This window comes from Vidua chalybeata, chromosome 1, assembly GCF_026979565.1.
Source record: "Vidua chalybeata isolate OUT-0048 chromosome 1, bVidCha1 merged haplotype, whole genome shotgun sequence".
Classification (NCBI taxonomy): Eukaryota; Metazoa; Chordata; class Aves; order Passeriformes; family Viduidae; genus Vidua; species Vidua chalybeata.
The window spans coordinates 64440684-64465779 of record NC_071530.1 but is presented as its reverse complement, the minus strand read 5'-3'; the positions used below and the strand labels follow the sequence as shown (position 1 = coordinate 64465779).

The 25096-nt window shown below is 41.0% G+C and overlaps 1 protein-coding gene across 7 annotated transcripts in view; it reads left to right on the top strand.

Annotated features, from left to right (window-relative positions):
* The window catches only part of ATXN1 (ataxin 1), a 223385-nt gene that overhangs the window by 45217 nt on the left and 153072 nt on the right, over positions 1 to 25096 (top strand). For 6 of the 7 annotated variants that reach the window (XM_053956556.1, XM_053956566.1, XM_053956528.1 and 3 more), the window contains one exon: positions 23313 to 23435. The gene's annotated coding sequence lies outside the window, so the exon portion shown is untranslated. Of the gene's footprint in view, positions 1 to 1040; positions 1062 to 23312; positions 23436 to 25096 lie in introns of those variants that run through there. The other variant, XM_053956584.1, reaches the window with a different exon arrangement.

The window sequence follows — 25096 nt, the reverse complement described above, 5'->3', positions numbered from 1 at the left end:
GCTGATGGGGACCTTCTGTGAGTGAGTAACAAAAGGAGCTCCACTGCACGCAAGCCAGAAAATATCAGCTAATGAAGCCTCTAAGATAATATTTAAACTGACAGGAAATGAAAACTAACTTTAGTGTTTTTCACACAGGCTGACCACCCTCCCCCTTCACTAATGTTCCTGATTACTGCAGGGGAGCAGTTCCTCTACCTACTTCTTGGAATATACATGTATGACCAAAGTGCATAGCCAAGCTCTGTTGTCTGTGGGGCTGCAGTGAGCCTTGGCTCTCAGTCCAGCTTTATTTTAGACAAACCCTTGCTGTCATTATCTCCAAAAAAGCTGCATTTGAAAGCAAGGACTTCTGTAAAGAAGGAAAGTACAACACTTTCCTCTCTCTCTCTCTGCCTGTAATCTGTTACAACAGATCTGTTGCTGTGCAGAGTGTGTTAGGCTCAGCAACTGCTCTTCCTCAGTATACCTGTCAAATTTTGAAATCTATAAATAAGGATGTTTGGAGCAGGGGAATAGACACACCTTCTAGCTCCATTGAAATGCTTGGGCGTAACATGCTTATTTTGGCAGGACAGATTGGGGGAAAGCAAACTCTATCTCTCTTTCTATATATATTGCTAAAATATAGGGACTATCCCAAATAAAACAGCTGGTGTGTCTATGTGGCTAAAGCAGATTTCCTTAGATTTATGCTAGTCATGCTATGAGTTGCACTAAAAGAAAATTAAACAAGTCATGTTTCATCCCCTTCAGCTACAGATCTTTGCCAAAGTTTGTTTCTTAGAAATTAGATGAACCTGATGAAGCAGGATCTTGTGTCTAAAAATAGAGTATTTTACTTTCCATCTTGCCCCTTACAGGCAGAGTATAATTTTACCTCATCCAAGAAGTGAGATGAAAGGTGATTTGAGCTTTGCCTTATGTCTCTATCCTCATTTGAGCTTGTGACAGAGGACCTTCATCTTTCCTGACCAGGTTCAGAAGTGGAGGGATCCTGACAGTGAGGAACCACCACTGCAGGTTGTTTTTGTGGCCAGGGCAGCATTTGCATTTTGCAGGTAATGGGGCCTTGCATATGAGTGTATGGTTTCTGCTACCCAAGAATATAGGGCTAAATGTTCTGCTCTTGCAGCAAAACAGCCCTACAAAAAAAAAAATGATGGAGCTTTAAACCTGAGTTTTGCAAAGCCACCTGAGTGGCAGGTCCACTGGAGTGTAGCTCTGCAAGTAGCCCCAGCTGCCCTTTCGGCTTCATGAGACATGTACGAGCTGTCCAGCTGCAGCTGCCTCCGGGCTCTGCAGGTGCATGCAGGGGAGGCAGAACGGGGCCGGGGTGATACTGCAGCCGCCTGCCCTCGGCACCCACCAGGAAAGCCAAGTCTGACTAGCAGGAACGGAAAAGCTGGCTGACGGCCACGTTGAATGCCATGGTCCCAGCGACAGCTTCCTTCCCCTCTTCTCTTCCTCTCCACCCCGCCGCCTGAGTGGTTTGGAGGGTGGAGTCCCAGGCACTCGTCGGGGTGTGTGAGGGTTGGGGCGGTGCTGTTGCTTTGCATTCTGTGCTTTTTTTTTTTTTTTTTTTTTTTTTTTTTTTTTTTTTTGCATGCGGGGCTGTCGGCAGCTGTTTGCCTACTGCTTTTCTAACCATGCGTGGCGTTCTTTGATTCACAGGATCGCAAGCGTACGAGCCAGCGTGTGGCAGCTTGGCACGACTGTTTCATTAGAGCAAAGAAGGCCTGTGTCCTGCAGGGTTGTTTTAGTAAAGACATGTCCCATCTGCTGCATCTTATCACCCTTTTTATCTGTGCTACTGACTCATGCAGTGTGGTCTGCTCAGCTCTCCATCGCAGTCACATCACACTTTGAGTTACCTTTACTATGACTCATGTTTGCTTTGTCACTTGGCAAGTGTTAAGCTAAAAACAACCCAGTCTTGTCCCTCTCTTGTGTGTTGTGTCCTTTTCCTACCCTGTACCTCCAAGTCTTTTCTCTCTGTCATAACCTTTTCCTTCCCCTCAAGTAAAATATTTGTACATCAATTTTAGGCTGTGTAATTTTGTCTTTCACGGCATCTCTGTACTGTGTACTTCAGGCTAGTGATATTGCCAGTCTGTGCTGAAATATAATACTTCCTCTAATCTGCTGTCACAGATATGTTTGGTGGAGAATATTTTTGTTTCCTCTGTTTAAACACATCTGTGTTTATTAATGTTTTGGTGTGAAATTTTGCATTGGGACAATGTGTGCCTCTTTGTGTTTTGACATGTAGTATATGCACACAGATCCAAACCCCCTCTACTTCAAATGTTGTGTGCACTTTCAAGCCTGTGTGTTGAGCTAATGAGATCATAGCTTGAAACCACTCGTGCTGAGGTTTCCCTCGCTTACTTTTGGCTTATACTTTCAGAGCCAGCTTGAAGACCAAGGTGTGTATCCTGTGTGGGCATCGGTAACTCACTTCACCAAGCTTGAAATCCCCACTTAAAGTGCTAGTGCATTGTTTCCTGTTGCCTGAGAATGACTGAGGAGTGCTACTGAAGGCTTGGTATTTCCTTGCTTCAGTTGAGGGGAAATTTGCAAGTGATTTCTTTGTGGACAGATTTGTGTGCATTTGGACCTTTTCAGTGCTGAGATCCCTGAATCTTTTTCAAAGGAGAGCCTGGCGCATGTTTCACTGAGGATAGATGATTGGCGGAGGTTGCTGTACAGTTTAACTGATGCTGAGTTCTGTATCTTACTGTACTGAGTCCTTGGCCATGCCAAACTTCTGCCAAAACTGGCAGTCTGGTTGAGGTCTGTTTGCCCTGAATAAACCTTGAAGAGTTGTGCTTTTATAGTGCTGTTGTGATAACTACTTGGATATCATAAAAATTGGCCTAGAAATGAAGGAGAGAAATTCTTGGAAGAAGTTTTAGAACAGGAAGGGAGAGTAATGTGAGACTTTTTATTTAAAAGAAAAACATTGTCCTCATATTCTTCTAGTAAACACCAGGCAGGTTTAGATTGCTGTGCCAGATTTTCTTTTCTAGGAACAAAGTTAGACTCCTTTTTTACATTAGGGTGCACGCAACAGATGAGAACATACATCTGTCTCTTTTAGACTTGTGTGTAGAAAACACATTTCAGTGTTAAACAGCTAACACTTGTTTTAGACCGAGCTGCTTAAAACTATTGCAAAAGCTAAGTGATTTATCTGTGCCCGTGGACATAGCCTTTGAAGCAGCACCACCTGATCAAGCAGACTTTCTAGTCCCATTTCAGCCCTCTGAGATGGAGAAAAGTCCTTTTGGTACCCAATCTGCAGGGTTAGAGATTTGGTAGCTCCTTCCTGTGGAAGGCACCAGACCATATTTCAATATTTCTTCTGGTGTGTGTGCTAAACAATGCCTTGGAAAGACTGGGGCCTTTGCTGCTAGCAGTTTAGTTTAAAAATACCAGGGGATATGTGGTAAGTGCAGGAGCTTTACCTTTCCAAGCTTGTGGAATGGCCAGCTTCTGTCTCTGGGCAGGTGTGTCATGTCCTCTCCAGTTCCCATATCTCCTTCCTGTTTAGCTTGAAAACTTCATGATTTTGTGAATTTGCTGTTGCTGGCAGGGTGTTGCCAAGCTTTGTTGCTCCCTGGTGTAAATAAATGGGGCTAATGGTGATCACAAGCAAAAATATTCCATTGTTTCTGAGGAGCATCTTGTTCTCTTGTAAGTCTAAGCTAATACAGTCCATAATTCCAAACAACGATTGTAGGGCCCTCCTGCTCAGCATGTGGCATCTGACTAGCAGATAGGCATTGCTCGGTGGAGTCCTTGATCCTCAGAGATTTTGCTTTTCCAAGCCTGTGACCATGGTTTTACATATACATGGTGCTGTCCCTGACCTGCTGCTAATGGTGCTTGAGGTCCGTCATGGGCACACAATGTGGAGCAAAGGAAATCAGTGCTTATGGGCAGGGGTTCTTGTGCCTCACAAACACAGGCTGCACTCTTGGGAAGATGGTGGCATGTAGAAATATCTCCATTTTCTGTTTTATCTTGTGGTGTGAGGGGGGAAGTTTGGGTCTGCAGTGTGCTGAGCCTTCCTGCTCGATACTGCAGGGCAGCTTTCCCTCAGCAGGAGCAAGGCAGTGCTTCCTGCCTCGGGACAGGCTTAGGTTCGCTTTGCAGCTCATTTTACCCATGTGCAAAATAGATGTGTAATGATACCTGCCTTTGATGTGGAATCCAGTCTTAATTAATTAATTAATTGATGTTCCCTAAATGCCTTGAGATCTGAGAATCACTGTGTATGCTCCAGAACAGCAACACTTGGAGGCTGGAGAACCATTTTTGCTCCCATGATGAGGTTTCTCAAAAGGAGAAACTCCACTCCTCCTTCCCCATCTCCTCTCCCATTTTTTCTGGATGAAGTGATACTGTGCTGTGCATTAATTGTATGGCTTGCTCCTTCTGACTTCTGCCTAGATAAATAAATAAATAAACTGATGTGCTTAATGCAGTCAGCACGTAGGGTGCTTGCCAAAGAATTTCTCAAAGCAGCAGAGCTGGGTTGCCAAATGTAATGTCTTTTATATAAAGCATTCTTCAGGAAGCAGAGTTGCACAGGGGAAAAAAAAGAGATGAAAACGTTTTAAAAAGTCTTACTGCTGTAAGAAACATTGTCTTCCCCCATGGGGAGAATGTCTGGGCCATGTCATTGTGGGATCAAGGGATCCTATTTTTATTTCCTCTCAAAAGCCCCTCTCTTATTTCTTTTCTGCACTCCCCTTCTCAAAGAGTAGCTCTTTACTGTGCTGGCTGGGGAAGTGGATTTCAATTAGCATTCAAAAGCAGGGTTATGCGATGGTCAGCTTACATGTGGATTTTGGGTGGAGAAGAGGTTGTTTAAACAATGTCACTGTCAGAATATTTATTAGTATAATGTGATTAATGATTGAAAAAAGTCAACAGAAATTTAAAAAAATATATTTATTTCAGGGAGTGTGGGGGAGGTAACAAAACTTCAGCATCAAAACATAAGGTTGTATGTTGTAAATGCATGCAGATCTGTTTTTACTGAGAAAGCTTATATGTACCACTGATATGTTTAGTTGTGTCTGTCTTCAGGGGTGCATTGTGTCAGCTCAGCGAGTGTGGGCTGCAGTGGCTTGATCCTGGGTTTTCCCTGACAGGTGGCGTTTGCTGTGGGATCTGCTGTTTTCAGAGAGGCTCAGCATCAAAACCCTCTTGTACTGCAACCCACAACTTGCTGTGAGCTTGTGGGAGCCAAAGGTGCCCTGGGGTGAGCCAGCATCTGCTGTGTTTTTCCAGAGGCAAAGGATGCTGGAGGGTCCGTGGGTGAGTGGGTGACAAGCTGGATTGGGCATTTTGGGGGTTAACATTGTGTCCCATGGGCTGTAGGCTGGGCATGGATGTCCTGGGTAGCTGGGCTGAGCAGAGAGCAGAGTTTTGCCTAGTTTCAGGGCCCTGTAGGGGTCCCAGACAGCAACTTGCTGCTGCTGCTCAGGTCACCCTGCTGCTTTTTGGTAAAGATGTGGGAGGACGAGTTTTGGAAATCGCTTTGTGTAGGCTCATAGAATTGTTTCTGCTTATTTGTGTACTCCCAGTTCCTATCTCTGGGTGGTTCTTACAACTCCAGAGGCCAGTACTTTTTCCTCTAAATTAAAGCTTTGTTGTGGCAATGTGTTGTCTGTAAGTGTCTGCAGGCCCTCCATTGCTCTCAATGTTGTGCAGTGTGTGGTTGACTCTTTAAGCCTGGCATGGATTTGCAATGTAAATGTGGTCCATTGAATTGGTATCAATAACAGAGAGTTGGAGCTGTACTGAGGTTTACAAAACAGGGTTGAAACAGATTTTCTGAACTTCAGCCCTCTACGGTATTTTATCTCACAGGAATATTTAATCTGGTAGCATAATGTGAGATCATTTAGGCAGCAGTGCAGCCTCGCAACTCAATTTCCCCATGTTATAGCTGCAAATGACTGAATGCAAATTTAAACTATATATACTACTGTTTCCATCCGGATCTGTCACAACTCCTTTGAACTTCCATCAGGGTTACTATATGGCACCGCAGAATAATTAACACGGTATGCATTAACAGTATGTTCTTTTGTCCTATATTTTGTCAGGAACAAATCGGCACCAATATTTGGATAAGCAGCAAGAGCTTCTGCTTTTGAATTCTTAATGCCTGTATTGCAACAATGCAGTAAGTTAATGGTAATGAGTCTTCTTCAGTTAGTGGAGTTACATAATTTTAAAACGTTGTGAAAAAACCTTTCAATCCTTCTTCTCCTTCCTTTTTCCAGGAGGCAAATTGAAATTCTGTGTGATGAAAAATGCACATCTGTGGGTACTGTGTCAGTAGGGAAGTCCTCACCGCACAGTTAATTGTGACAGGTGCCGGTGTTTCTTCTGAGATGTGCTGTGTCAGAAATAGAGACTCTTTCAATTGTACTTCTTCTTTCTTCTTGTAACTACACAGTTTTGCAGTCCCGCTTCTCTCCCTGGGTTGCAAGCACTGAAATTTTCACTGCTTCTGAATCCTTGGCCGTGTGTCTTGTGTGTTGATCTAACAATGAGGGAAAGAAGACCAATTAATAGGCTAGTGCTCAGATTTTACTTTTTTTTTTTTTTACAAATGCCTTTAGAGTGCAAGTGTAAGATAATTCCTAGATAGGAGAAAGCATTCTGAGCAACAGTTATTGTATGGGTTTGTATGATTAGTGCAGTAAGAATGTAAATTAACATGGTATCTATTATAGAAGCATAATTTTAGATTAATTTCTGAACTGATAAGTTACATAGTCCTCAGAATACATGAAAGTGAAAATGATATTTGCATGAAGAAAGAGAACATGATAGGTAGCCGTTCCATTTATACTTAGGCACAGATGGGGTATGGTGATGAGAATGGGAAGAGCCTGCATCAGTTGGAGTTACAATGACCTAAGTTTGCCACGTGCCCTTCCCTCCCACTTTCTCTCTAGGTTTTTTCCTTCTTTCTTTTTCATCAGGAAATTGTTTCTCTTCTCTGTATTTTGTTTACACTGTCAATATAGCAGTGTTTGTTCAGGAGAGGTATTTGATTTTGCAGCTGACATTTATTTACAGGGTCACCTTTTAGTCCCTGTGTTGGATTCCCATTCCCTGTGAGCAGTTTTTCACAAGCAACATAACCTACTATCTAAGAGATTCCATAGAAACTGTCTCTCTCTCTGAGTCTCCAGTAAAAGGCAGGTGGAGGTATGCATTGGGCATTATGTTAACACTTCCGTGGGAGCTTATATTGTTCTTTGAGACATAATAAGCCTCCAAGATCACACTAGGTCAGAGGGTTTCTAACAATGTAGTACTGTTGCTGAAGCCTGTAGCTCAGTTTGTATGGCTGATTTTTGAGTGGTCAGCTTTCAGCAACATAATCTAGGGAAGATGTCTCTGCATGTGGCAAGGGAGGGTTTGGAATAGCTCTTTAAATGTCCCTTCCAACCCAAACCATTCTGTAATTCTGTCGATCTCTGACAAGTTTTTACTGCTATTTTTCTCCAGTGCAATGATCATCTTTGCATATTCTCAGCAGTTACTCCTTTACTACTAGCAGCAGAGGGTACTGTGTCTTTGAATGTTTTGACACTCACTGCTTTAGTTCTTGACTCATGACTTACGTAAGTCTCTTGAGTAGGTTTCAGGTTGCTATTTAGAGGTGATGATACGCTTCTTGTGGAGAAAGCATGGAGGCAAGGAGCTTTAGACAATTGTCTTGCTTTCCTTGTCCTTTTCTCATGATTTTTGGTACTTTTTTGGTTTGTGTGAATAGTCAGGGAAGGGAAAAATGGAGAAAATAGGTCTGTGGAAAATGTGTCCTTAAATGCAGATGTAGGCACGTAAATATTTATATGCAGATTTAAAATTTTGCTGGTTATCAGAGAGATTAAAAGAGAACAGAAAAATTAGTAGGCTTCTCTGGGTGAGTGGCCCCTTGAATATGAGAACATTGCAGGTAAGGTGATCAAACATGGGTGTAGAAAATATAACTTCAGGTATTCAGTTTTGAACACTTTACCATTATAGAAATGGGAAGTGGGAAGAGGAAAAGTTGGAAGGAACAAATAATACAGTGACTTGTGGGGAAGCATAAGATATTCAAAAACTGTTACTCTAAGCTTAAACATTTTCAGCTTTTAAAAATCAACTTTCTGCACCAATTCATTTGACTTTTTTTCATAATCTTCACATTTTCCCTCCTTTTTTTTTACAGGTCTCTAAGCTACAAACCTAAGTGAAGTGGGGTGGGGAGGGAGAGCAAGAGACAGTGAGCATGATTTATGAGTCTCACATTATCAAGAATGTGGTGGGAGGGAGGGGGGATAAGATAAATCTGTGAACAATACCATGGAAAGAAGTTCAGAATGTGGAACCACTCCAGGCCGTGAATGATCCTGTGAAATTTCATGCCTTGTTTGTGTAAGACGGTCAGAAAGTTATTTTCTTCTTGTCTCTGAAAGAAAGCTGGCTCCAGACATCCTTGAAATCTTGTGGGATTTGCTAAAAAACATGGGAATTGGTAGCAAAAGTTAGGGTGAATGTAACAGTTAACTCTATATAGATGGTTATTTTGGCTCTTGGTCTTCATACTTTGAACCTTATTTGAATTAAAATGCTTGTTGTTAGACTTGTAAAGTGTCTTTTGAGTCTTCATAAGATTTCTTGAAATTATGTGCAAGAGAAATATTAGGACCATGTTATTCATGAAAATTTTTGAGACCTTTAACACTGTATAAACTGTGTGTATGTGTACATAAATATATACACACATTTTCATCAGAAGGATACAACTTCTCATCATGAGTATTTTGTTTTGTTCAGTAGCTTCCTTGTAAGATAGGAATGTGGATTTGAGATATACTGTGACTTTATCCTGATATTTTATGCCTGTTGTGCACCTGTACAATACCTGTTTGACTTCTGAGTGAAATGCTGTGTATGGTTGTAGGAGGACATATATTCAGCATTTTAAGGACTCTGTAACATAAAACCCGAACTTCAGCATGTAGATTCTTACTGTTTGCTGTGGTGGAGGCATTGCCCTGTGGTACTAGAACAACTTTCAGTTTTTTGATAGTAGTAGTGATCTTTGCTTACCTTGCTATAAATATGCTGAGTGGGCTTTTGAGGGATGAGATTTACTGCTTACTTTAGCAAGTTCTGCAAACAATATCTGACTTAATAATTTTATTTTCTGCTTGTAATTACATATGCTTCTTTTTTTGGTAATGCCTTCAGAACTCCTCAGTTCATTATAAATTCTCAGATCATAATTTTAGGAATAATGTGTATCCTGACTGGTCATAACTAAGCTGAAATTCCATCTTGGGCTTCTGATGTCATCACAGAACTGGGATGAAATTACAGCTTTAATTTATGCACTATGTGGGATACATTATTTATTACTGTGCATTAGAAAATGATTAATCTCTGCTTGTGTTGCAAGGCTACCCTACTGCTCCAAGTCCCCAGGAAGTGCTGAGACATTGTAGAACTTCTTGTGCAGATTACATATGGTTTTATGAAGCTGCCAGAAAGACCATTGCATTATTCAAAAACTGCTAGAGGTGATGAAAATTTAGGAAGCCACTATGGGTTTTTTCCTAACTAATAGAATTCCTACAAGGCTTTCATTTGCTAAACCTAAGCATTTCCATACCTTTAGTTGCTTTCAAGTGTTTTGTTTCACATAAAGCCATGGTCAGATAATCGGGTTGAGGAGCACTGTGTTTTGGGGACCCTCGTTCATCAAAGCACTTTAACTGTAGTCAAGCTCCACTGAAGATAATGGAAATCAATCATATGCTTCATTGGTCTGCTGAGTCTGTTCTTTAATTTCCACTTCGATTCTTCATAAAACTGATTTTCTTCCTTTTCCTCCACTTCCCCAAACTGTGTATGTGTATGCATATGCCTGTGTCCATGAATACATTGAAACTGCAGTGGAGCAACATGAGCTAATGGAAAACTGTGATAAAATTAACTGATTTGTCCATATTTAATTTCAATGACATTTAAAAATGTTTTAATATTCTTATTCCATTTTATGAGCATTTTCAGTACTAGGAAGGTCAGTAATCAAGTTCTGATATGTAATAATCAGTACTGTGTAACTTGTTGTAATGTCCACAGCTATGGCTGTGATGAGTTTGAGTCACAGCATTCCTTCACAGCTAGTTTTCATTGGAATTTGGCCTTTCTACATTAGCTGAGAATTTGTCTGGTCTTGTTTTCTGGTCTGTGGACACGTGTTTGTACAGACCTAGTAGCAGCCACTACACCATACAGCTGTTACCAAGTAACATAACTAATCTGCCACTTCATGAAAAGAATTTGGTATCTGGGGAGGTGACTGGAATTTGCATTTGCAATGCTTTGCTCTGGTTTGGAGGAGAGGAAGAAAACCCTGCAAAACTAACAACAGAATCTAACACATGATACCACCTCCCCCCTCAAACCCAAAACCCCTTGCCAAACCCAACCCTCAAAGATTTGTAGGAATTCTAATTAATAAACCCTGGCAAATTGTCTTCAAAGTACTCAGCACTATTAGATCTGAAAAAAAGAATTAGATATTTGTAAAAGATCAAACAGATACAAATACCTTAAGAAAAGAAGTCACTGATTTAAATTGAGTGAATACTTTATACTAGTACAAAAGTATTATAAAAAATTAAATACTCCCACTTTCTAAGGTGGCATTTTTATCTTTTAAGGCTTTGATGACATGTATAAACCACTCAAGTTTCAGCCTTGTGGGTTATATTGTCATCAGAAGCTCTGACTAATGATACAGTAAAGTCTTACAAATGACAGTTGGGTATAGTATGACTCCAAATTACCTTTTTTTGATTGTTTTATTATTGTCATATGCTAAAAAAAAAAAAAAAAGCTGCAATGCCTACTGAACTTAGTGGGGAAGTGTTACCCTCAATTTAATTAGGGTGGCCATATTACAAATTGCAGATGTGGAATCTAATACCCAGTGACAAAGCTGATAATCCTTGAGGTGTAAGAATCTTGAAGCTGATGTAGGGAAAGACGTGTGAAACATGCCAGCAGCTCTACCCCACGCAAAATTAAAATGATTGTCATTTTTGCAGGGAACACCATGGGAATCAGAATTAGAGACATCCACCCCTTTTCAGTTTGAAAGCTGAAGAGATGGCTGCAGCTTCTGTGCAGAGTTTCAGCCCGCTAGAGCTGTATAAATAGATCTCTGGTGCCGTGCAGATCTGTGCGGGACCAATCACTTCTTCCTTTCTACATCATGAGGAGATGCAGAGAGCAGTCCTCTGCAGCTACCTGTATCGTGCCAGTCAAACTGACCACGGGCTGGGACTTCTGAGGGTGGAAAGTCTTGCTTAGATGATCTCATCTCTGAAGGAGTGAGGTTTGTGTAGAAGTAGGCTGATCTTTTAAAACCTCATTTGGATTTTAAATGGGACGTGGCATTTATGCTAGCTCTCTGAATGAGTTGTAGCCTTGGGTGAATCCAGTATCATGTGAGTCAAGATAGTGTATCACATCAACAGAGAGGAAACCAGCTGTTTAGCACTGGGGAGTTTTAATTGTGCTATGATAGAGACATGGGACTGGAAATAAATACAGCAGCATGAATTTTATACATACAGTATAATTTCTTACTTTTCTACCTTCTAGCTCACTGTAAATATTATTGCCAGTTTTGTGTAGGGAGGGGCTTTAAGTGTGATAGGAGAGGTAGAAAGGAAGACCAAAGTAAAAGCTGAAGGGTAGATTTTCCAAGGTTCTTAAGCTACCTGTCAGTCCTGGTGGTCATAGGGCAAATTCTGTTGAGCTGTCAGTCCAAAAGAGTTGGATCCTACTCCTGCAAGCCAAGGGTGACACCCTGGATGTATGTGAAGGACTGAATCCCAACATAGAGGGGAGAGAGAAGAAAGAATGACAATGGGTTTTGACAGAGGATTGAGGCCCATTAACTTCTTGGCACAGAAGTCCAACTCTGGGAAATGAATATTAAAGTAGATATGTTACACGTCTAGGAAAGTGTGCAGTCACTCCTTCATCTGCAAATGCTTCCCTCTCACCTTGCCTGCAGATGCAGACTGGAAAGACATAGCTCTGATCACTCTGGTGAATGTGTTAGAGCCAGTCCCAGCTTTGTTCTTCAGAGTGTGGGCTGTTTTATTGCCCAAGTTTTTGTTTAAGATCAATAAAGGTAGGGTAGTCTGGTTGTGCTGTGCTGGCACTCAGGGCTGGGTTGTGCCTGCCTTGGTGCACTGCGGGAGCTTGCCGAGTTGTATAATTGCACGTTTACTGTCATACCATGAATGACTGATGGCATAATTTGTATTTTCAAAATACATAAGCAGCTCAGCCTAATCAGGTGGTGTGGTAAATATTTCCAGGAGATAAAAACAAAGTATTAGGCCAGGGAACAGAGCTATGAACTTTCTTTAATGAGCTGCATATTGTTTGATCATGGGTTTTTTTTTTTCATATACATGAGCTTCTACATGCCAAATTCCAATAATCATTGGCAGCTGCTTCACAGTCCTGGAGAAATAATACTGTAAATACTGGAAACAGTAAAAATGAGTGGATGTGTCAGTTTGCCTTTCAGACTCCTGTGACTAACAGGTGATTAGTACAAATAGCAGAAGGCCCTTTTATCTTTCATCTTGCTTCTGGAAATAAAAAGAAAGCAAAAGCTGTGGGACAGAGGGAACAAATTCAGCTCCTCCAGACAGTTAACAGTGGTACTGCTGACCGGCTTGGATTACATTTCTGGCTGGATGGGTGTTTAACTTGTAAATCTGAGTAGTTCTGCTCACTTCCGGAACCCCTAACATTAAGCACATAAATGTTTTGGGACCTGAAAGAGTCTCATTGGCTTATTCTGGAGAGTTTGCTGCAAAATCTTATGATGTAGGAAAACCCCCAAATCATAAGTCTTTTCCCACTTCTAATGAGTGGCTCATAATGTCAATGGGATGTGGAGGGATTCCATTTCTATTTGTTTATGCATGCCAATCTTCAATGCTCCAAAAAGATGCAAAAAAAGAGAATGTCATGGTTTTGCGTGCTGATCGGCTGCTGTTATTTTTCAAAGGCACAAATTTTAAATAGCAGATGCTAATTTAAGTAACTTTTTAACATATGTGGAAAGCACTCCTGAAAATATACTGAAGTTAGAGTGAAGGATTTTTTTTTAAAGAAACATTTTTCTCTAACACAAATGTATCAGTGCTTGGTGACAATCACACTCACTGGAACTTGGGAGAGCAGGGGGAACAGTTCACTCTTTCACAATGAAGAACGGTTTGTTTTTAATAATAAAAAGAAGATCCCAGTAATAACTGTGAAATGGCCTAGGAAAGTAGTGCATTCACAGGCAGATGAAATATTTCTGTAGAGTTTAGATGTCTTTCTGAAAATACTACAGAGCAAATTTCTGAGCTTGATGCTACTCGCATGAAATGAGGGGTTGTTTCCCACTCTGGGGGGGATTCTAACCTCAGGTTTTATGTCCTATCATATGATTATCATAGACCTAAAGGGGCATAATCATACTTGCTGACTTTCAAAATCTCTTTAATTTTTTTTTGAGTCTTAAATGGATTAATCTAGTGTAGACTGCATTTCAATATATACCTATATGTTGAGGCACGTGTATTTTAGCATAAGAGTCAGGGGACTAGTACAGGGAGGTGTGTTTGTAGCTTTTTAAACTTATTTTAAAGCAATTATGTAATGATCATTGTCTTTTTTTAAGTAATATACCAGCTACTGAAAGCAGGTTGTTGTCTATTTCAGCCTATTTGAAAGAAAGTCGCACAGCTGGTTTCCTTGCAAATATCGCTCATCCTGCAGAGACTGGCTGAAGGGTTACTTTCATTTTCTCCAGGACAGTGGTGACAGGGAAGTTATGTGGTGGTATAGCTATCTACAGTTACTAGCTGTAGACACCAAGGAGAAACCCTCGGTGTAAAGTCAAGGAATTGTTGGAAAAGGCAGTATAATGTTAAAATTGACACAGGCTGGTGCCAGAAAATGAAACTGTTGAGTGCTACCTTTGTCATGACAAATATATGCAGGTTGAAAGCAGTTTTGTCCTAGGTATGAATAAATGCTGGAGAGATTAGACTGCACTGCAGCCCATATTAGTACATGTATATGTATGTAAAGAGGTACAATATCCAAAATAAATTAGGCTGTAGATAATTTTTCTGGATACAAATTCTGTTCACCAAAATGAATAAGACATATGTAGCTATATGCAACATTGTGAATGTTCCATAAACTTAACTTTGTTTCTAACGGTATCTGTCTTATATTATGAATAATGGAAAAATTGTTTTGATCCTCCAGGGGAAAAACCCTTTAACTATCTCACCTCTCCTCAAAAACTCCAGACATCTACTTGTCCTCTGTCATTTGAAGCAGATTTAAATCTGTTATCTGTACTTCTCCTGTCTTGCATAGGAACAAAATGTTGTCCTACTTTCTGTAATTGGAATTTGGTAAATCACAAATAAGTTGCAGTAGCAAACTGAATGTGTTAAAGAAATGGAACAGAGGACAGATTACAATTTAATTTCCCAGAAGATAGACCTAATATTATTCATAAACAGAATGCAGTTCACAGTAAGTACAAGTAAAGCTGTGTTTCAAACCAGCCTAAGTAAAATAAACCTCCCTGGGCAAGATGATGCTTTATTTTGTCACTGATGAATGTTACAGAACTGGCACTGCAGTTCTGAGTTTTAACATCAGATCCATTGGTTTAGCTTTCTTACCAGTTCAACATAATTTTTCTCTGGCCAAGGTGAATATTTTAGTTTGTTTTCCTTGTAGAGTACACAATCTTCCTATCTTCCTGAGTCTCTGCAGTAAGGTTGGAGTCCACTGGCCAACTCCAGCTAAATGTAACAGGCAGATTGAGCTCTGAGCAGTTTTGTAGAACAAGGATTTGGGTATAGAACAACGACAGAAACGGGTGACATTTCTGGAGGAAAGGCTCACCTGTGTTATCAAAAATGTGAGAGTGCAATGGGATGAGCCATTGCTCAGGATTAGCTTTGCTCAGAGCGTGCATCTCACTGTGCATGGGATCATGTGGAGGCAAAGCCACAGGAACCAGCCTTCATGGACTCCACTGTGTATGGGACTGCTTGGTCTTTTAACATCCTTTTACTTTACTCATGCTATATTGGTAAATGTTGGATTTTAAGTGTTCAGCTTCTCCAAACTAACAGCACCTTCACTCATTTCATAGATTCTGTATGAGTCAAATGGAGCCCGGTTCAGATGGACAAAGTGATGTGACCAGGGCTATGTGACAGATGGAACATGAAGCTGGTCTGTGCAGTTGAGCTGGGAGGTTAGAGCCCAACCCACTTTTTCTGTCCCATGCATAGAGTTACCAGGGAATGTAGTTTAAACACAGAGATCACCTATTAAAAGTCCCAAACTTTCTCAGACAGCTCTTGAAAATGCAGGACAAGGAGTTAGGCCCAAAGCTGTGGTGTTAAAAATTAATGATATTAGAAACCATGTCCCTGGCTGGATTAATGCATAAAAACAATTACCTTTGCAGGAAACTAACACAGATTTGCATTACTTTGGAGGGAAAGGACAAACAGCATTGTAGGAGTTGTGACAGGGCCCAGCTTCCCATACTGACTTTGCCTTTTTCATTCATGAAAATGGACAGTGGTGGTGAAGTTGAGACTGTGGATTTTACACACACTTCCTCTGTGCTTGGGCTTCCTGTTTGCAGTGACCTTAGACTTGTCTCCTGTGTGGAAGGCGTGTGAAGGAAGAGAGAAGCTTTCAAGAAGGATTTGAATGCTAGGAGAGCATGTCACTTGGCCTCAGCCAGGTTCTCAGCATGGTGGTCAATGTCACTCTTGCTCACAAATCTGCTGCCAGGTCCAGAACAGTTTAACAAAAGTTAACAGATGAATCAGTGAGGTTTGGTTGGTTTCCTGTGCCTGGAACACAAGGAAGTTTCTACCACAAGGCATTTTTTAGCAGCTTCCAGTGAAACTCTAGAGTGTTATGCTCTTGCTACTGCTTGGGACAAACAGCTTATGAGGAAAAGAAACAAGTATGGGGGATTGTGTACAGGTGGTTTTTAGCCACTGGCCTGGAAACCTCCACAGACTCAGCAGACATTCTTTAATGGGTGGCAAAAAGTAAAGCTAGACATCATGTCATAGAATTCTTGGCCTTTCATGCTCTGAAAAAAGATGTGATGACTGTCTTATTAATTGAATTAGTTATGTTAAGTGTTAAGATTTTGAGGGTCTATTTAATGACATTTTCAAAGAGAACAAAAGATCTACTGTGAGGACAAAAACCAGGGGACATTTGACATAAGCTCAGATGACAATATATTAAAAAAGCACGACTGCCTAAAATTTTCTGCTGGCAATTTTTACAACTAATGCCTAAATTTTTATTATTATGCCTAATGTTTCATATTAATATGCCTAATATTTCAGGGGTTTAATGGTAGTAGTATTATCTTTCATGGGGCTTAAAGGTAGTACTTTTTTTCGGTCTTTTTATCCAGTTTGTTTTACTTTTTCCCTTCTGTAACTGTTTTCTTACTATTTTGGTGTAGGTCAAAGAGAATTTAAAAAGTAGAAGAGCTCATTGTAAAACTACATAAATTAGGTTAGTTATTGTAGCTGAAACTACTTTGATCTATTTACATTGCTCACTTCAAGATGCTCTTGCTGCTTGTCAGTATTACACTGTTGCAATATTAGAATAGAATATAATAATAACATCTTTTTATTTGGTGACATAAAGATGAGTGACAGCAGAATATTTGATTTTTATGATTATGCCTACATTAAAAAGTATTGTGGACCGACTGGAGAGAGTATCTGTGAGAACTGTGCTGGGATGCTGAGGTTTGCACCAGGCATGTTTTGGGGTTGCTTTTACTTCTGAACTGTCTGCTGCTGCTGCTGCCCACTCTGGGGAACATGATGCTTCTAGTTAATTCCTGCCAAGAGGGATTTGTTCATGGGCTGCAGGACCACCCCACAGTATAACTGAAAGCCCAGGCAGGATGGATTACCTGGAGACTTGCTTCAAAAGCTGCATGCCTGATCTAACAAAAGCAGAGGTAGCTTTGCCCTATAGGGATGTAGTGGGATGAAGGCACGGAAAGAAAGGCATATTTCAGTGATCTGATTGTGTATAGTTGTGCCAGTTAGTGAAACAGGTTTATTAATTTTTCTTTCTTTTTGTTCTTTCTTCCCTTTTCTTTGTAATTATTACTGAAAGGGGAAGGTTGATGTGAGTAGGCTTCTGAGAAGGAAGGCTGTTTTGAGAAGTTAGAAAGAAGAAATCTTCTACTGAAAGGATCGTATCTTCTTTAAGGAGCTTATACAATGCCAAGTGCACATTAGATGCTTAACCAGTAATGACCTGTGTCTAGTGGCTGGTACTTGACCTGCTGATGTGAGCATGTGCTCACGTGGGGACAGTGCTTGTAACCTTCAGTCACAGAGAGTGCTCAGGCAGACACTGCACTCAGCTGAGGCTCTCAGCCATCTGAAGACACTGGCTGGGCATCCTGTATTTAAAGATGTACAGCCTCTTTTTGGTGTGTGTCCTGAGGGAGGGAAGGGGCTGTGTAATGTCATATTATTGCTAGCATGACTTGGAAAATACATGATGTTATCTGAGACAGCAGGTGTGAGAGCCAGTCTGGCAGATGTGACAGTCCTGCTTTCTGGATCTGACAGTTGGCAGCGCAGGGAGCATAAGACCAGACCTGGTATTTGCTGAAATGCTCATGTTATGGCTTGTGCTGAAGGAAAGGAAGAAGTAGAGGTGACAGAAGTAGGAGTACAGTGTTTCAGGGTTTTTTTTTACAAAAGACAAGTTTGAAAGTAGACTTAGAGAAAAGCTTTGTCTTTCCCATCTCTTCTTGATTAAAAGAGTAGGTTTGACTACAGAAAAAAAAAACAAACCAAAAAAAAACAGCCAATCTTTGTAGCCAACCAACTCACTGAATTCAGGCAGGTGACAACATTTCTTCTTCTGCCTGGAAGATTTTAGCTGCTGGCATAGTCCTACTCTCAAAAAGTAAGACCAAACCACAGTGATCCTGAGCTGCTTGTGGCTTAGTCAAATTTCTATTCTAAAAACAGCTTATGGTAAGGCCTCCAAAGTTTCCTGCAACAAAGGTCATCAGAGGTTTCTTCTGAAATGTCCTGAATGTCTCCTATACTCTCTGTCACTGGAGATACATGATAGTATAAGGACTGTTGATTGTTCAGATCTTTCTATATAGCAGCAAGCAACTACATCCCAAAAAACAACCTCATATAGCTAGCAGGTAGGTGAGATGAGTAAGTAAAGCAGAAGGCAATAGAAAAAAAATACGAGGCCCATCTGTTCCAAACAACATGGAATTTCTATTGTTTTTCTAGAGCCCTTCCTTTGAAGGACCCAGAATGTATCTGCACATTGAATATCACACCATATTTCATTTTCTTAACATCTCTTGCTAAACTATACATGCTCTTTAGCTGAGGCACGCCTGCCTGCTGCTTTTTGTGGGCCACACACTGAACTTTTATGGGAGGATGTATGTTACTGTTCAGAGCAGCTTGGCTAGAGTGGGTGGAGGGTATTGAGCTCTGCATCCACTGGCATTCCTTGTTTTCAGAGGTTGTGAGCCAAGGAGGGCTGTGCCTCTGAGCACAGGCAGTCAAATGGCAGGGTCGCTGCCAAGGGATGAAACCACTGACTTGTGATGCAGTCTGTCTCTCTCAGACCTTCATGCTGGGATAAAGGAGGCACTTAGGGTGCCAGGGAGAGCCTGAGGTCAGCAACTGATGAGACTGGGGCTTTATGACTTGGAAAGACATGACACGCCTCAGGGTAAGTGGGGAAGAGCATGGCTTTGTGTCACCTTGTAATGATAAACAGGTGGTATCAAGGCATGGGGGCAGTGAGCGTGGGCTGGTAGTTCTAGTCCAAAAATCATGCAATAAAGTCACTTCAGCTGTTAAGAAATGAGGGGAATTCATGGTGTGTGTGTGCTTATGCGCAGAAGGCAAGAAAAGGAGTAAATAGCACATAAGAACATGTGCCTGAGCCTGCCAGACCCTCAGCAGAGGCAAGGGAGAGTAGTAGGTCCATTCCTGTGAGATTTGCAGGGAAGAGTTCCTGTCCCCATGGCGAGAGGTGTGCAGAGAGCCTGGTACTGTCAATTCTTCATTCCTTATAGCTCATTCCAAAATGAGATCATATTTTAGCAATCCACTGTTCTCAACTGGCCTCAGCTCTGTCCTGTCATGTGCAATGGTACTACTTTTGCCCAGGCCCCAGAACCGCTTGCCCTGAGGATGGCAAGGGAGGCTGGCAGTCCTGTCTGCCCCCCAGGCTTGGAGGTAGGCAAGCCTGCCCAAATCCAGAAATAAGAGAGAAGTCTTTCTCTGTAGCTTGTCTTGAGGTTTAATTTCTGTCTTTACTTGAGTCTTTGTTTCCATTGCTGTGGTTTTTCATCAGTTTTGATCACAGTCAAGTCATGCTAACACAGAGAACGTGCAATTTACCTAGAATGGAAAATCATCTCAGTCTATTCAGCTCCATCAACCTTTTGAGAGAGGCCCCACTGTGAAATGAAGGAAGACTAGGGGAAAAGAGGCATCTTACTGCTGTTATTTTATCAGGCTGCTACTCTCTTGGTATTTTCTTAAAGTCCCAAGCTGGCAAAGCAAGGGGTAATGCCTGTCTCAGCTCTCACAGGCTGCTACTCTCTTGGTATTTTCTTAAAGTCCCAAGCTGGCAAAGCAAGGGGTAATGCCTGTCTCAGCTCTCACTGAAAAGCAAAATATTTCTGCCTTTGAGAGCAGAGCAGCACAGCACCTGTTGTGTTTCTGTGGCTTTGAAGCCAGAGAAATTGATCCTGTAACTTTTGTCCAATTTCATGCTTTTAGAGAGAGATGCTGTGTTTTGAGGAGTGCTGCGTTTTGAGGAGATGTGTGCTGATCCACCATCATTTAATTCTTGGAGCTTACTAGTAGTGCATGCTGGGATAGGCTGTTGGATAGCCCTGGCTGAATTCGGTGTCTTTGCAGCTGGCAGGGTTAATGCTATGTGTATGGGAGGAGGAAGGAGGATTTGTACTTCAGACCTGCCTCTGCTGGGAACTAGAGAAGCCAAGCACCGCCTCATTTATTGCACCGTGAAGAGTGAAGGAGCTGACAAAATATTCCTTTAATTTGTTTGAAGCTGCATTCATTTCTCCAGAAGGGGGAGAGTGGAGTAGTCGAATGCTGGGAGGAATATGCCTAATTCAGGATTGTCCTTTTTCCCTGACTCCACAGACACTATGAAGGAGCTGTCAGATCTACTCACATGTTTTGCAAAGTCCAGGATTATCTGGCTATTGAATGAGTCTTTGTAAAGTGTGACCCAACAATTATGTTTTTAAGAATTCACTGTTGGTTTTGATCCTATTTCTGTTACTGAGAAAATATTATAAATGCATGGAGGTGCAAGCCATGTGCACCTCATGACTGCAGGAAGAACACATATGTATGGCAGACCTGATGCTCCTTTCTGATGGTGAAATTTGAATTTGGCTCACATATTATGTTGTAGCAACAAAAAGGAGGGCAGAATGAGTTTAAAGTATTTTTGTCACGCTGAATTTTTAGTGTTTTAGCCTCTGATATATGAATTGTTACTTCTGTTTTTTTTTTGAAAACCAGCCTATTTCCTCCATCACAGTTAAATCAATTTTCTTTTGACAAACCCTGATTTATTGCTCCTGTTTCTGTAAGGATCAGATGGGTAATGGAAGCTGTACAGCAACTTTATGTATGCTACTCGAGATAGTGAAATGCAGACCTACAATAGGCCTTTTTTCAGCAGCTGTAAAGCTGTTGTGTGAATACAGTGAATCCATTCAGTGTCCCCCACGCTTGCTGGGAGCAGCCTGGAGAAGAGAGTTGTACTAGTGAAATGACTAGCCAGCAAAACGGTTTCAGAGGGACAGGCTGATGACTCACTCCTTATTTTGGTTTGCAGAGTCTTTTTCTGGGTATGTGAAGTTTCAGCCTGAGTTAAGGGATCTGTAACTTTCTATAAGTTTCTCCTTGTTTCCAGATTGTCCACTAAATCAGCATGGGTGTTGTGTTCCTTCCATGAGCCCTCTGAGATGGGGGAATACTCTTATTTTTATTGTAGAGGCAGGGGAAATTTTGGGTTAAGTGACAGTGTGCATTAGGAGCCAAACACTCACGCTGTAGTTGTACTATAGAAGCTCAAGTGTCATTCAGAGCTATTTCAGCCTTTCAGGAAGTGTCACATAGTATTTGCCCATAGGTCATGCAGAAAAGCCTAGAGGATGGCTAGGAATCTGTCCGTCAAACAGTTTTATTTGACTCTTTAAACAGAGCATTTAAAATGTAAGTATGTAAAGTGAGAACAGGAGGATTTTATGCTGATTTTGATCTTTAGCCACCTTGTATTTGAGTTCAGGAAAAAAATGAGAGGCAGAACCTACTTGATTTGGCAGGGTGACACTCTGTAAGATAATCCCTTTAACACTTTTTCTTAAATTAAGAATGGTTTCTAGGTGGCATGAGTCATGGACAAACTGTCCTCATTTCACTTTGAACTTACAGCCTTCTCTGGATGTGTGTCACAGATTTAGAGGGCTTTGTCCGCTTCCTGCAAGTGGTAGGCTTGACTGTTGCAGCCTTGACTGGTGTTGAGTGAGAACAGGCTCCTTGAAGGAAGAGGCAGCACCATGTCAGCCTGAATAAGCACGGTGGAGTAGGGATCCAGGCTAATTTAAGCAGAGTATTTTGTACAGTAAGGAGCTTTGGGGAGTGGTGACATTGGCACAGCATTTGTAGAGGTGTCAAGGTCCCCCTTATTTGTGTGTTGTGGTCTGCTTCAAGTTTTGGGTTGTTTTCCTCCAGGGTGTGTGGGGGAATACACTGTGGTGTAGAAAGCTGTACTTCTTGAATTTTTGACCACTTTTGGAAAAGTTGTCTTTTTTGAGGTATATAAAGCCACAGAAGGCTGTGAATATTTTCTTCATTTCTTAATTAAAAGGGGAAAATTATTCAGATTATTCTGTCTGTTCTAGCCAAGGAAGAAAATTGAAGTGACCTGGCTTACATGTACACAAGGTCAAATCCTCTCGTTGTTATGTTGTGTAAATTTGTTGGCTTCAAATTGGTTTGTGGGAGTAGCCACAGGTGTAACCCTGGGAACGGTTTCTTTCAGGCTTTTTACAGAGCAAAAATGAATGTGGTTGTTGGTCCTAAAAATGGTTCATAGAGAAATAGCTGGGATGCTTGTAATCCAGAGAGGCCATGCAAATGCAAGACCATGCTCTCAGAGGGAACGTGAACTCTGCACTGGCTGGCAGTGTTTTCCTGCTGACAGAGCCTGGTTTGAAGTCTTACGTACTCAGCTGGCCCTTGGCCAAGCCTTGCTGCAGGTACGGGAGAGGGAGGAGGGTGAAACGGGGCGGTGAGAAGCTGTTCTTGGTAGCAGCACTCGCTGAAAATTCAAAACCCTTCAGACCTTTTTTGGTGATGGTAGAGAATGTCAAAATTGATTGTATTAGAGACCTGCCAGTTACTCTTAACTCATCTACTTTGTCGCTCCTCCTCCCTTCCTTCCTCTCCCAACAGCTGGGCTGGGTTTTGTAGTGCAAATGCTGCATTGCTTCTCCAGCACGGCTACTACTTCCCTCACGCTGCTGCTACAGAAATACTACAGGAACTCAGTGAAGACTGAGGGAGAGGGCTGTATATGTTTTATTAGTGATAATAACGTGATAGCAGTAATAAAACTGTGTAGCAGTTTAATATTTTACATAATGATTTTTCTTCTGGTTTGTGTTCTGGGTTTTCTCCTGTTTTCGCCATCATGAAATTGTGGAGTCTGGTATATCCTGGATTGTACTTTAAATGAATACTATGTAGTGTGCTATCTTACGGATTTTTAAAATGCCACGTTTTTGAGTGGTCTAAACCAGTGGGTTGTTTGGTTTTTTTTGTGTTGTGTTTTTTTTTTTTTTTTTTTTTTTTTTTTTCACTTGGGTCTTTTTAACATTTTTTTTGAAGTACAGCTCACAGAAGAGCTGCTGCTGGAGGAAGTTACCACACTTACTTTAGATAATGAAACATACATTCAAAAAAGGTCAGGGATTTCCCCTGAACCACCCACCAATTGCTTGAAATGACATTTTCATTCTGAGTGTTTCTTTTTTTTTGTTTTTGTTTAAGATCCTGGAGCACAGGGAAAGAGTTTTAATACAAAATACCAGAAAACAAAGTCTGCAACATCTCCTGTAAGAGGGGAGACAAAAGGAGAGTAACAATTGCATCTTGAAACACTCTTGATTTGAGGTAAGTGATTGGAGGGTCTTGTCATAAGTTACAGTTAGTTTGTAATTAAATTAATCATTATTTACCTCAGAATGTCATTATATTGTTGTTGAAGGCAATAAAAACAGGCAGGAGAGGGAGGGAGAGAACTGTAATGGCAAACCCAGAAACAGCAGTAAAAATACATAATGCACTTATCATTTTGAAAATGGGCCCCATGAGTTCCAGTCCCACAAACTGGCAATCATTCTGACATTTATAAGGGTTAAACCCTGTTTAAATGAATGAGGCTATTCTCCCTGAAAGTTAGGCATGAGTCTAATATTTCCTAGTTTGGAAACGATATCATATGGGAACTATTGAAGAAAGCTATTGAAAAACATACAACACACTGCCAGAAAAATGCATATACTAATGTCTTACTGTTGGTGATAATGTCATGAGTAATCTGATTTTGCAGCATTCTGAAGTGATATTTTTATATTAAATACATAGTTCTCATTTTTATGTTTAAACACCTCATTGAAATACCAAACTTCTTAGCAAAGCCTGTGAATTCTACACCAGCTTTAACAATACATCTGCCTGTATTGCTTCATCAGTGTGCCTTTGAACAAATGGAGTTAAATGTATAAAGAAAATAATGTCCCCTTTCATAACTAGAGTTACAAATTACACTTGGATATTTGAATAGCAACTGAACTAAAAGTTTCCTGACTGAGGCTGAATTGTGTTGTCAGAGTTAATTTTTTTAATAAAGACAATGATGAGGCACAAGGAGAAGCTCACCTTTTCCCTCTAGTTGTCTTCTTTTGTTTTGTTTTGTTTTGTTTTGTTTTGTTTTCATTTCTCATTAGAAAAGAATCTAACCTGAATCTAGTAAGGAGAAAATGCTACAGTTGTAAAACTTTTAACCAATGAAAATGTTGCATAAATGAACACTAAAAACACCAGCATCTTCCTTAAATAAAAATTTTAAGTTATTTACTCTCTTCTGCCGCACAATTGTGCTGAAAGAGACAAAACTGCTGTAAGGAATCTGCAGAATCAAAAGGACACATACAACCTGGAAGAAGCAGGGTATATGTTCCCACAAATGTGCAGAGAATCAAAACCTTTTGGCAAGTGGCATTTGCAGACATATGTTGCTTACCAGATTTCAGAAGAGAGGAGAGGATAGCCGAACCCTGGTGATTGCTCTGTATTTGCTTTGTAATAACAGAGCTATTAAGTTTCTTTTGAAATCAACAGGCCCACTGCAGGGAGCTAAATATTTCCTTTCTGGTCAGTGGACAGGAGCCATTGCTTGGGAAAATGTAGTGATCCTGTAGGTATTTGTACTGATTTTTCTGAACAGGTCAGAAGTTTTTCAAATCAGTGTAGCCAACTCCTTTTTATGTGCAGGTCTTGCACTAGGGACTGTGAGCCCAAACAGGAATACAGAACTCTTTCAGCAGGAGTCTGAGGCAATTTTTGTAGTTGTGAAATGAGGCATTAATGCAAACCTGTTTGAAGGCTAAGGCTGGGAAATGCCTTGCTCTCTGGGGCAAGCCCTGTTTCAGGTGCAGGTGACAGTCTTGGCCAAACCAGTGAGAGAGAAGTGCTCCATTGTGTGATCACCCTCAGCCCACCTTTGCTTTCTGTCCATCCCACTCTCTTGGAGGCAAGCATTCCTTCTTGGT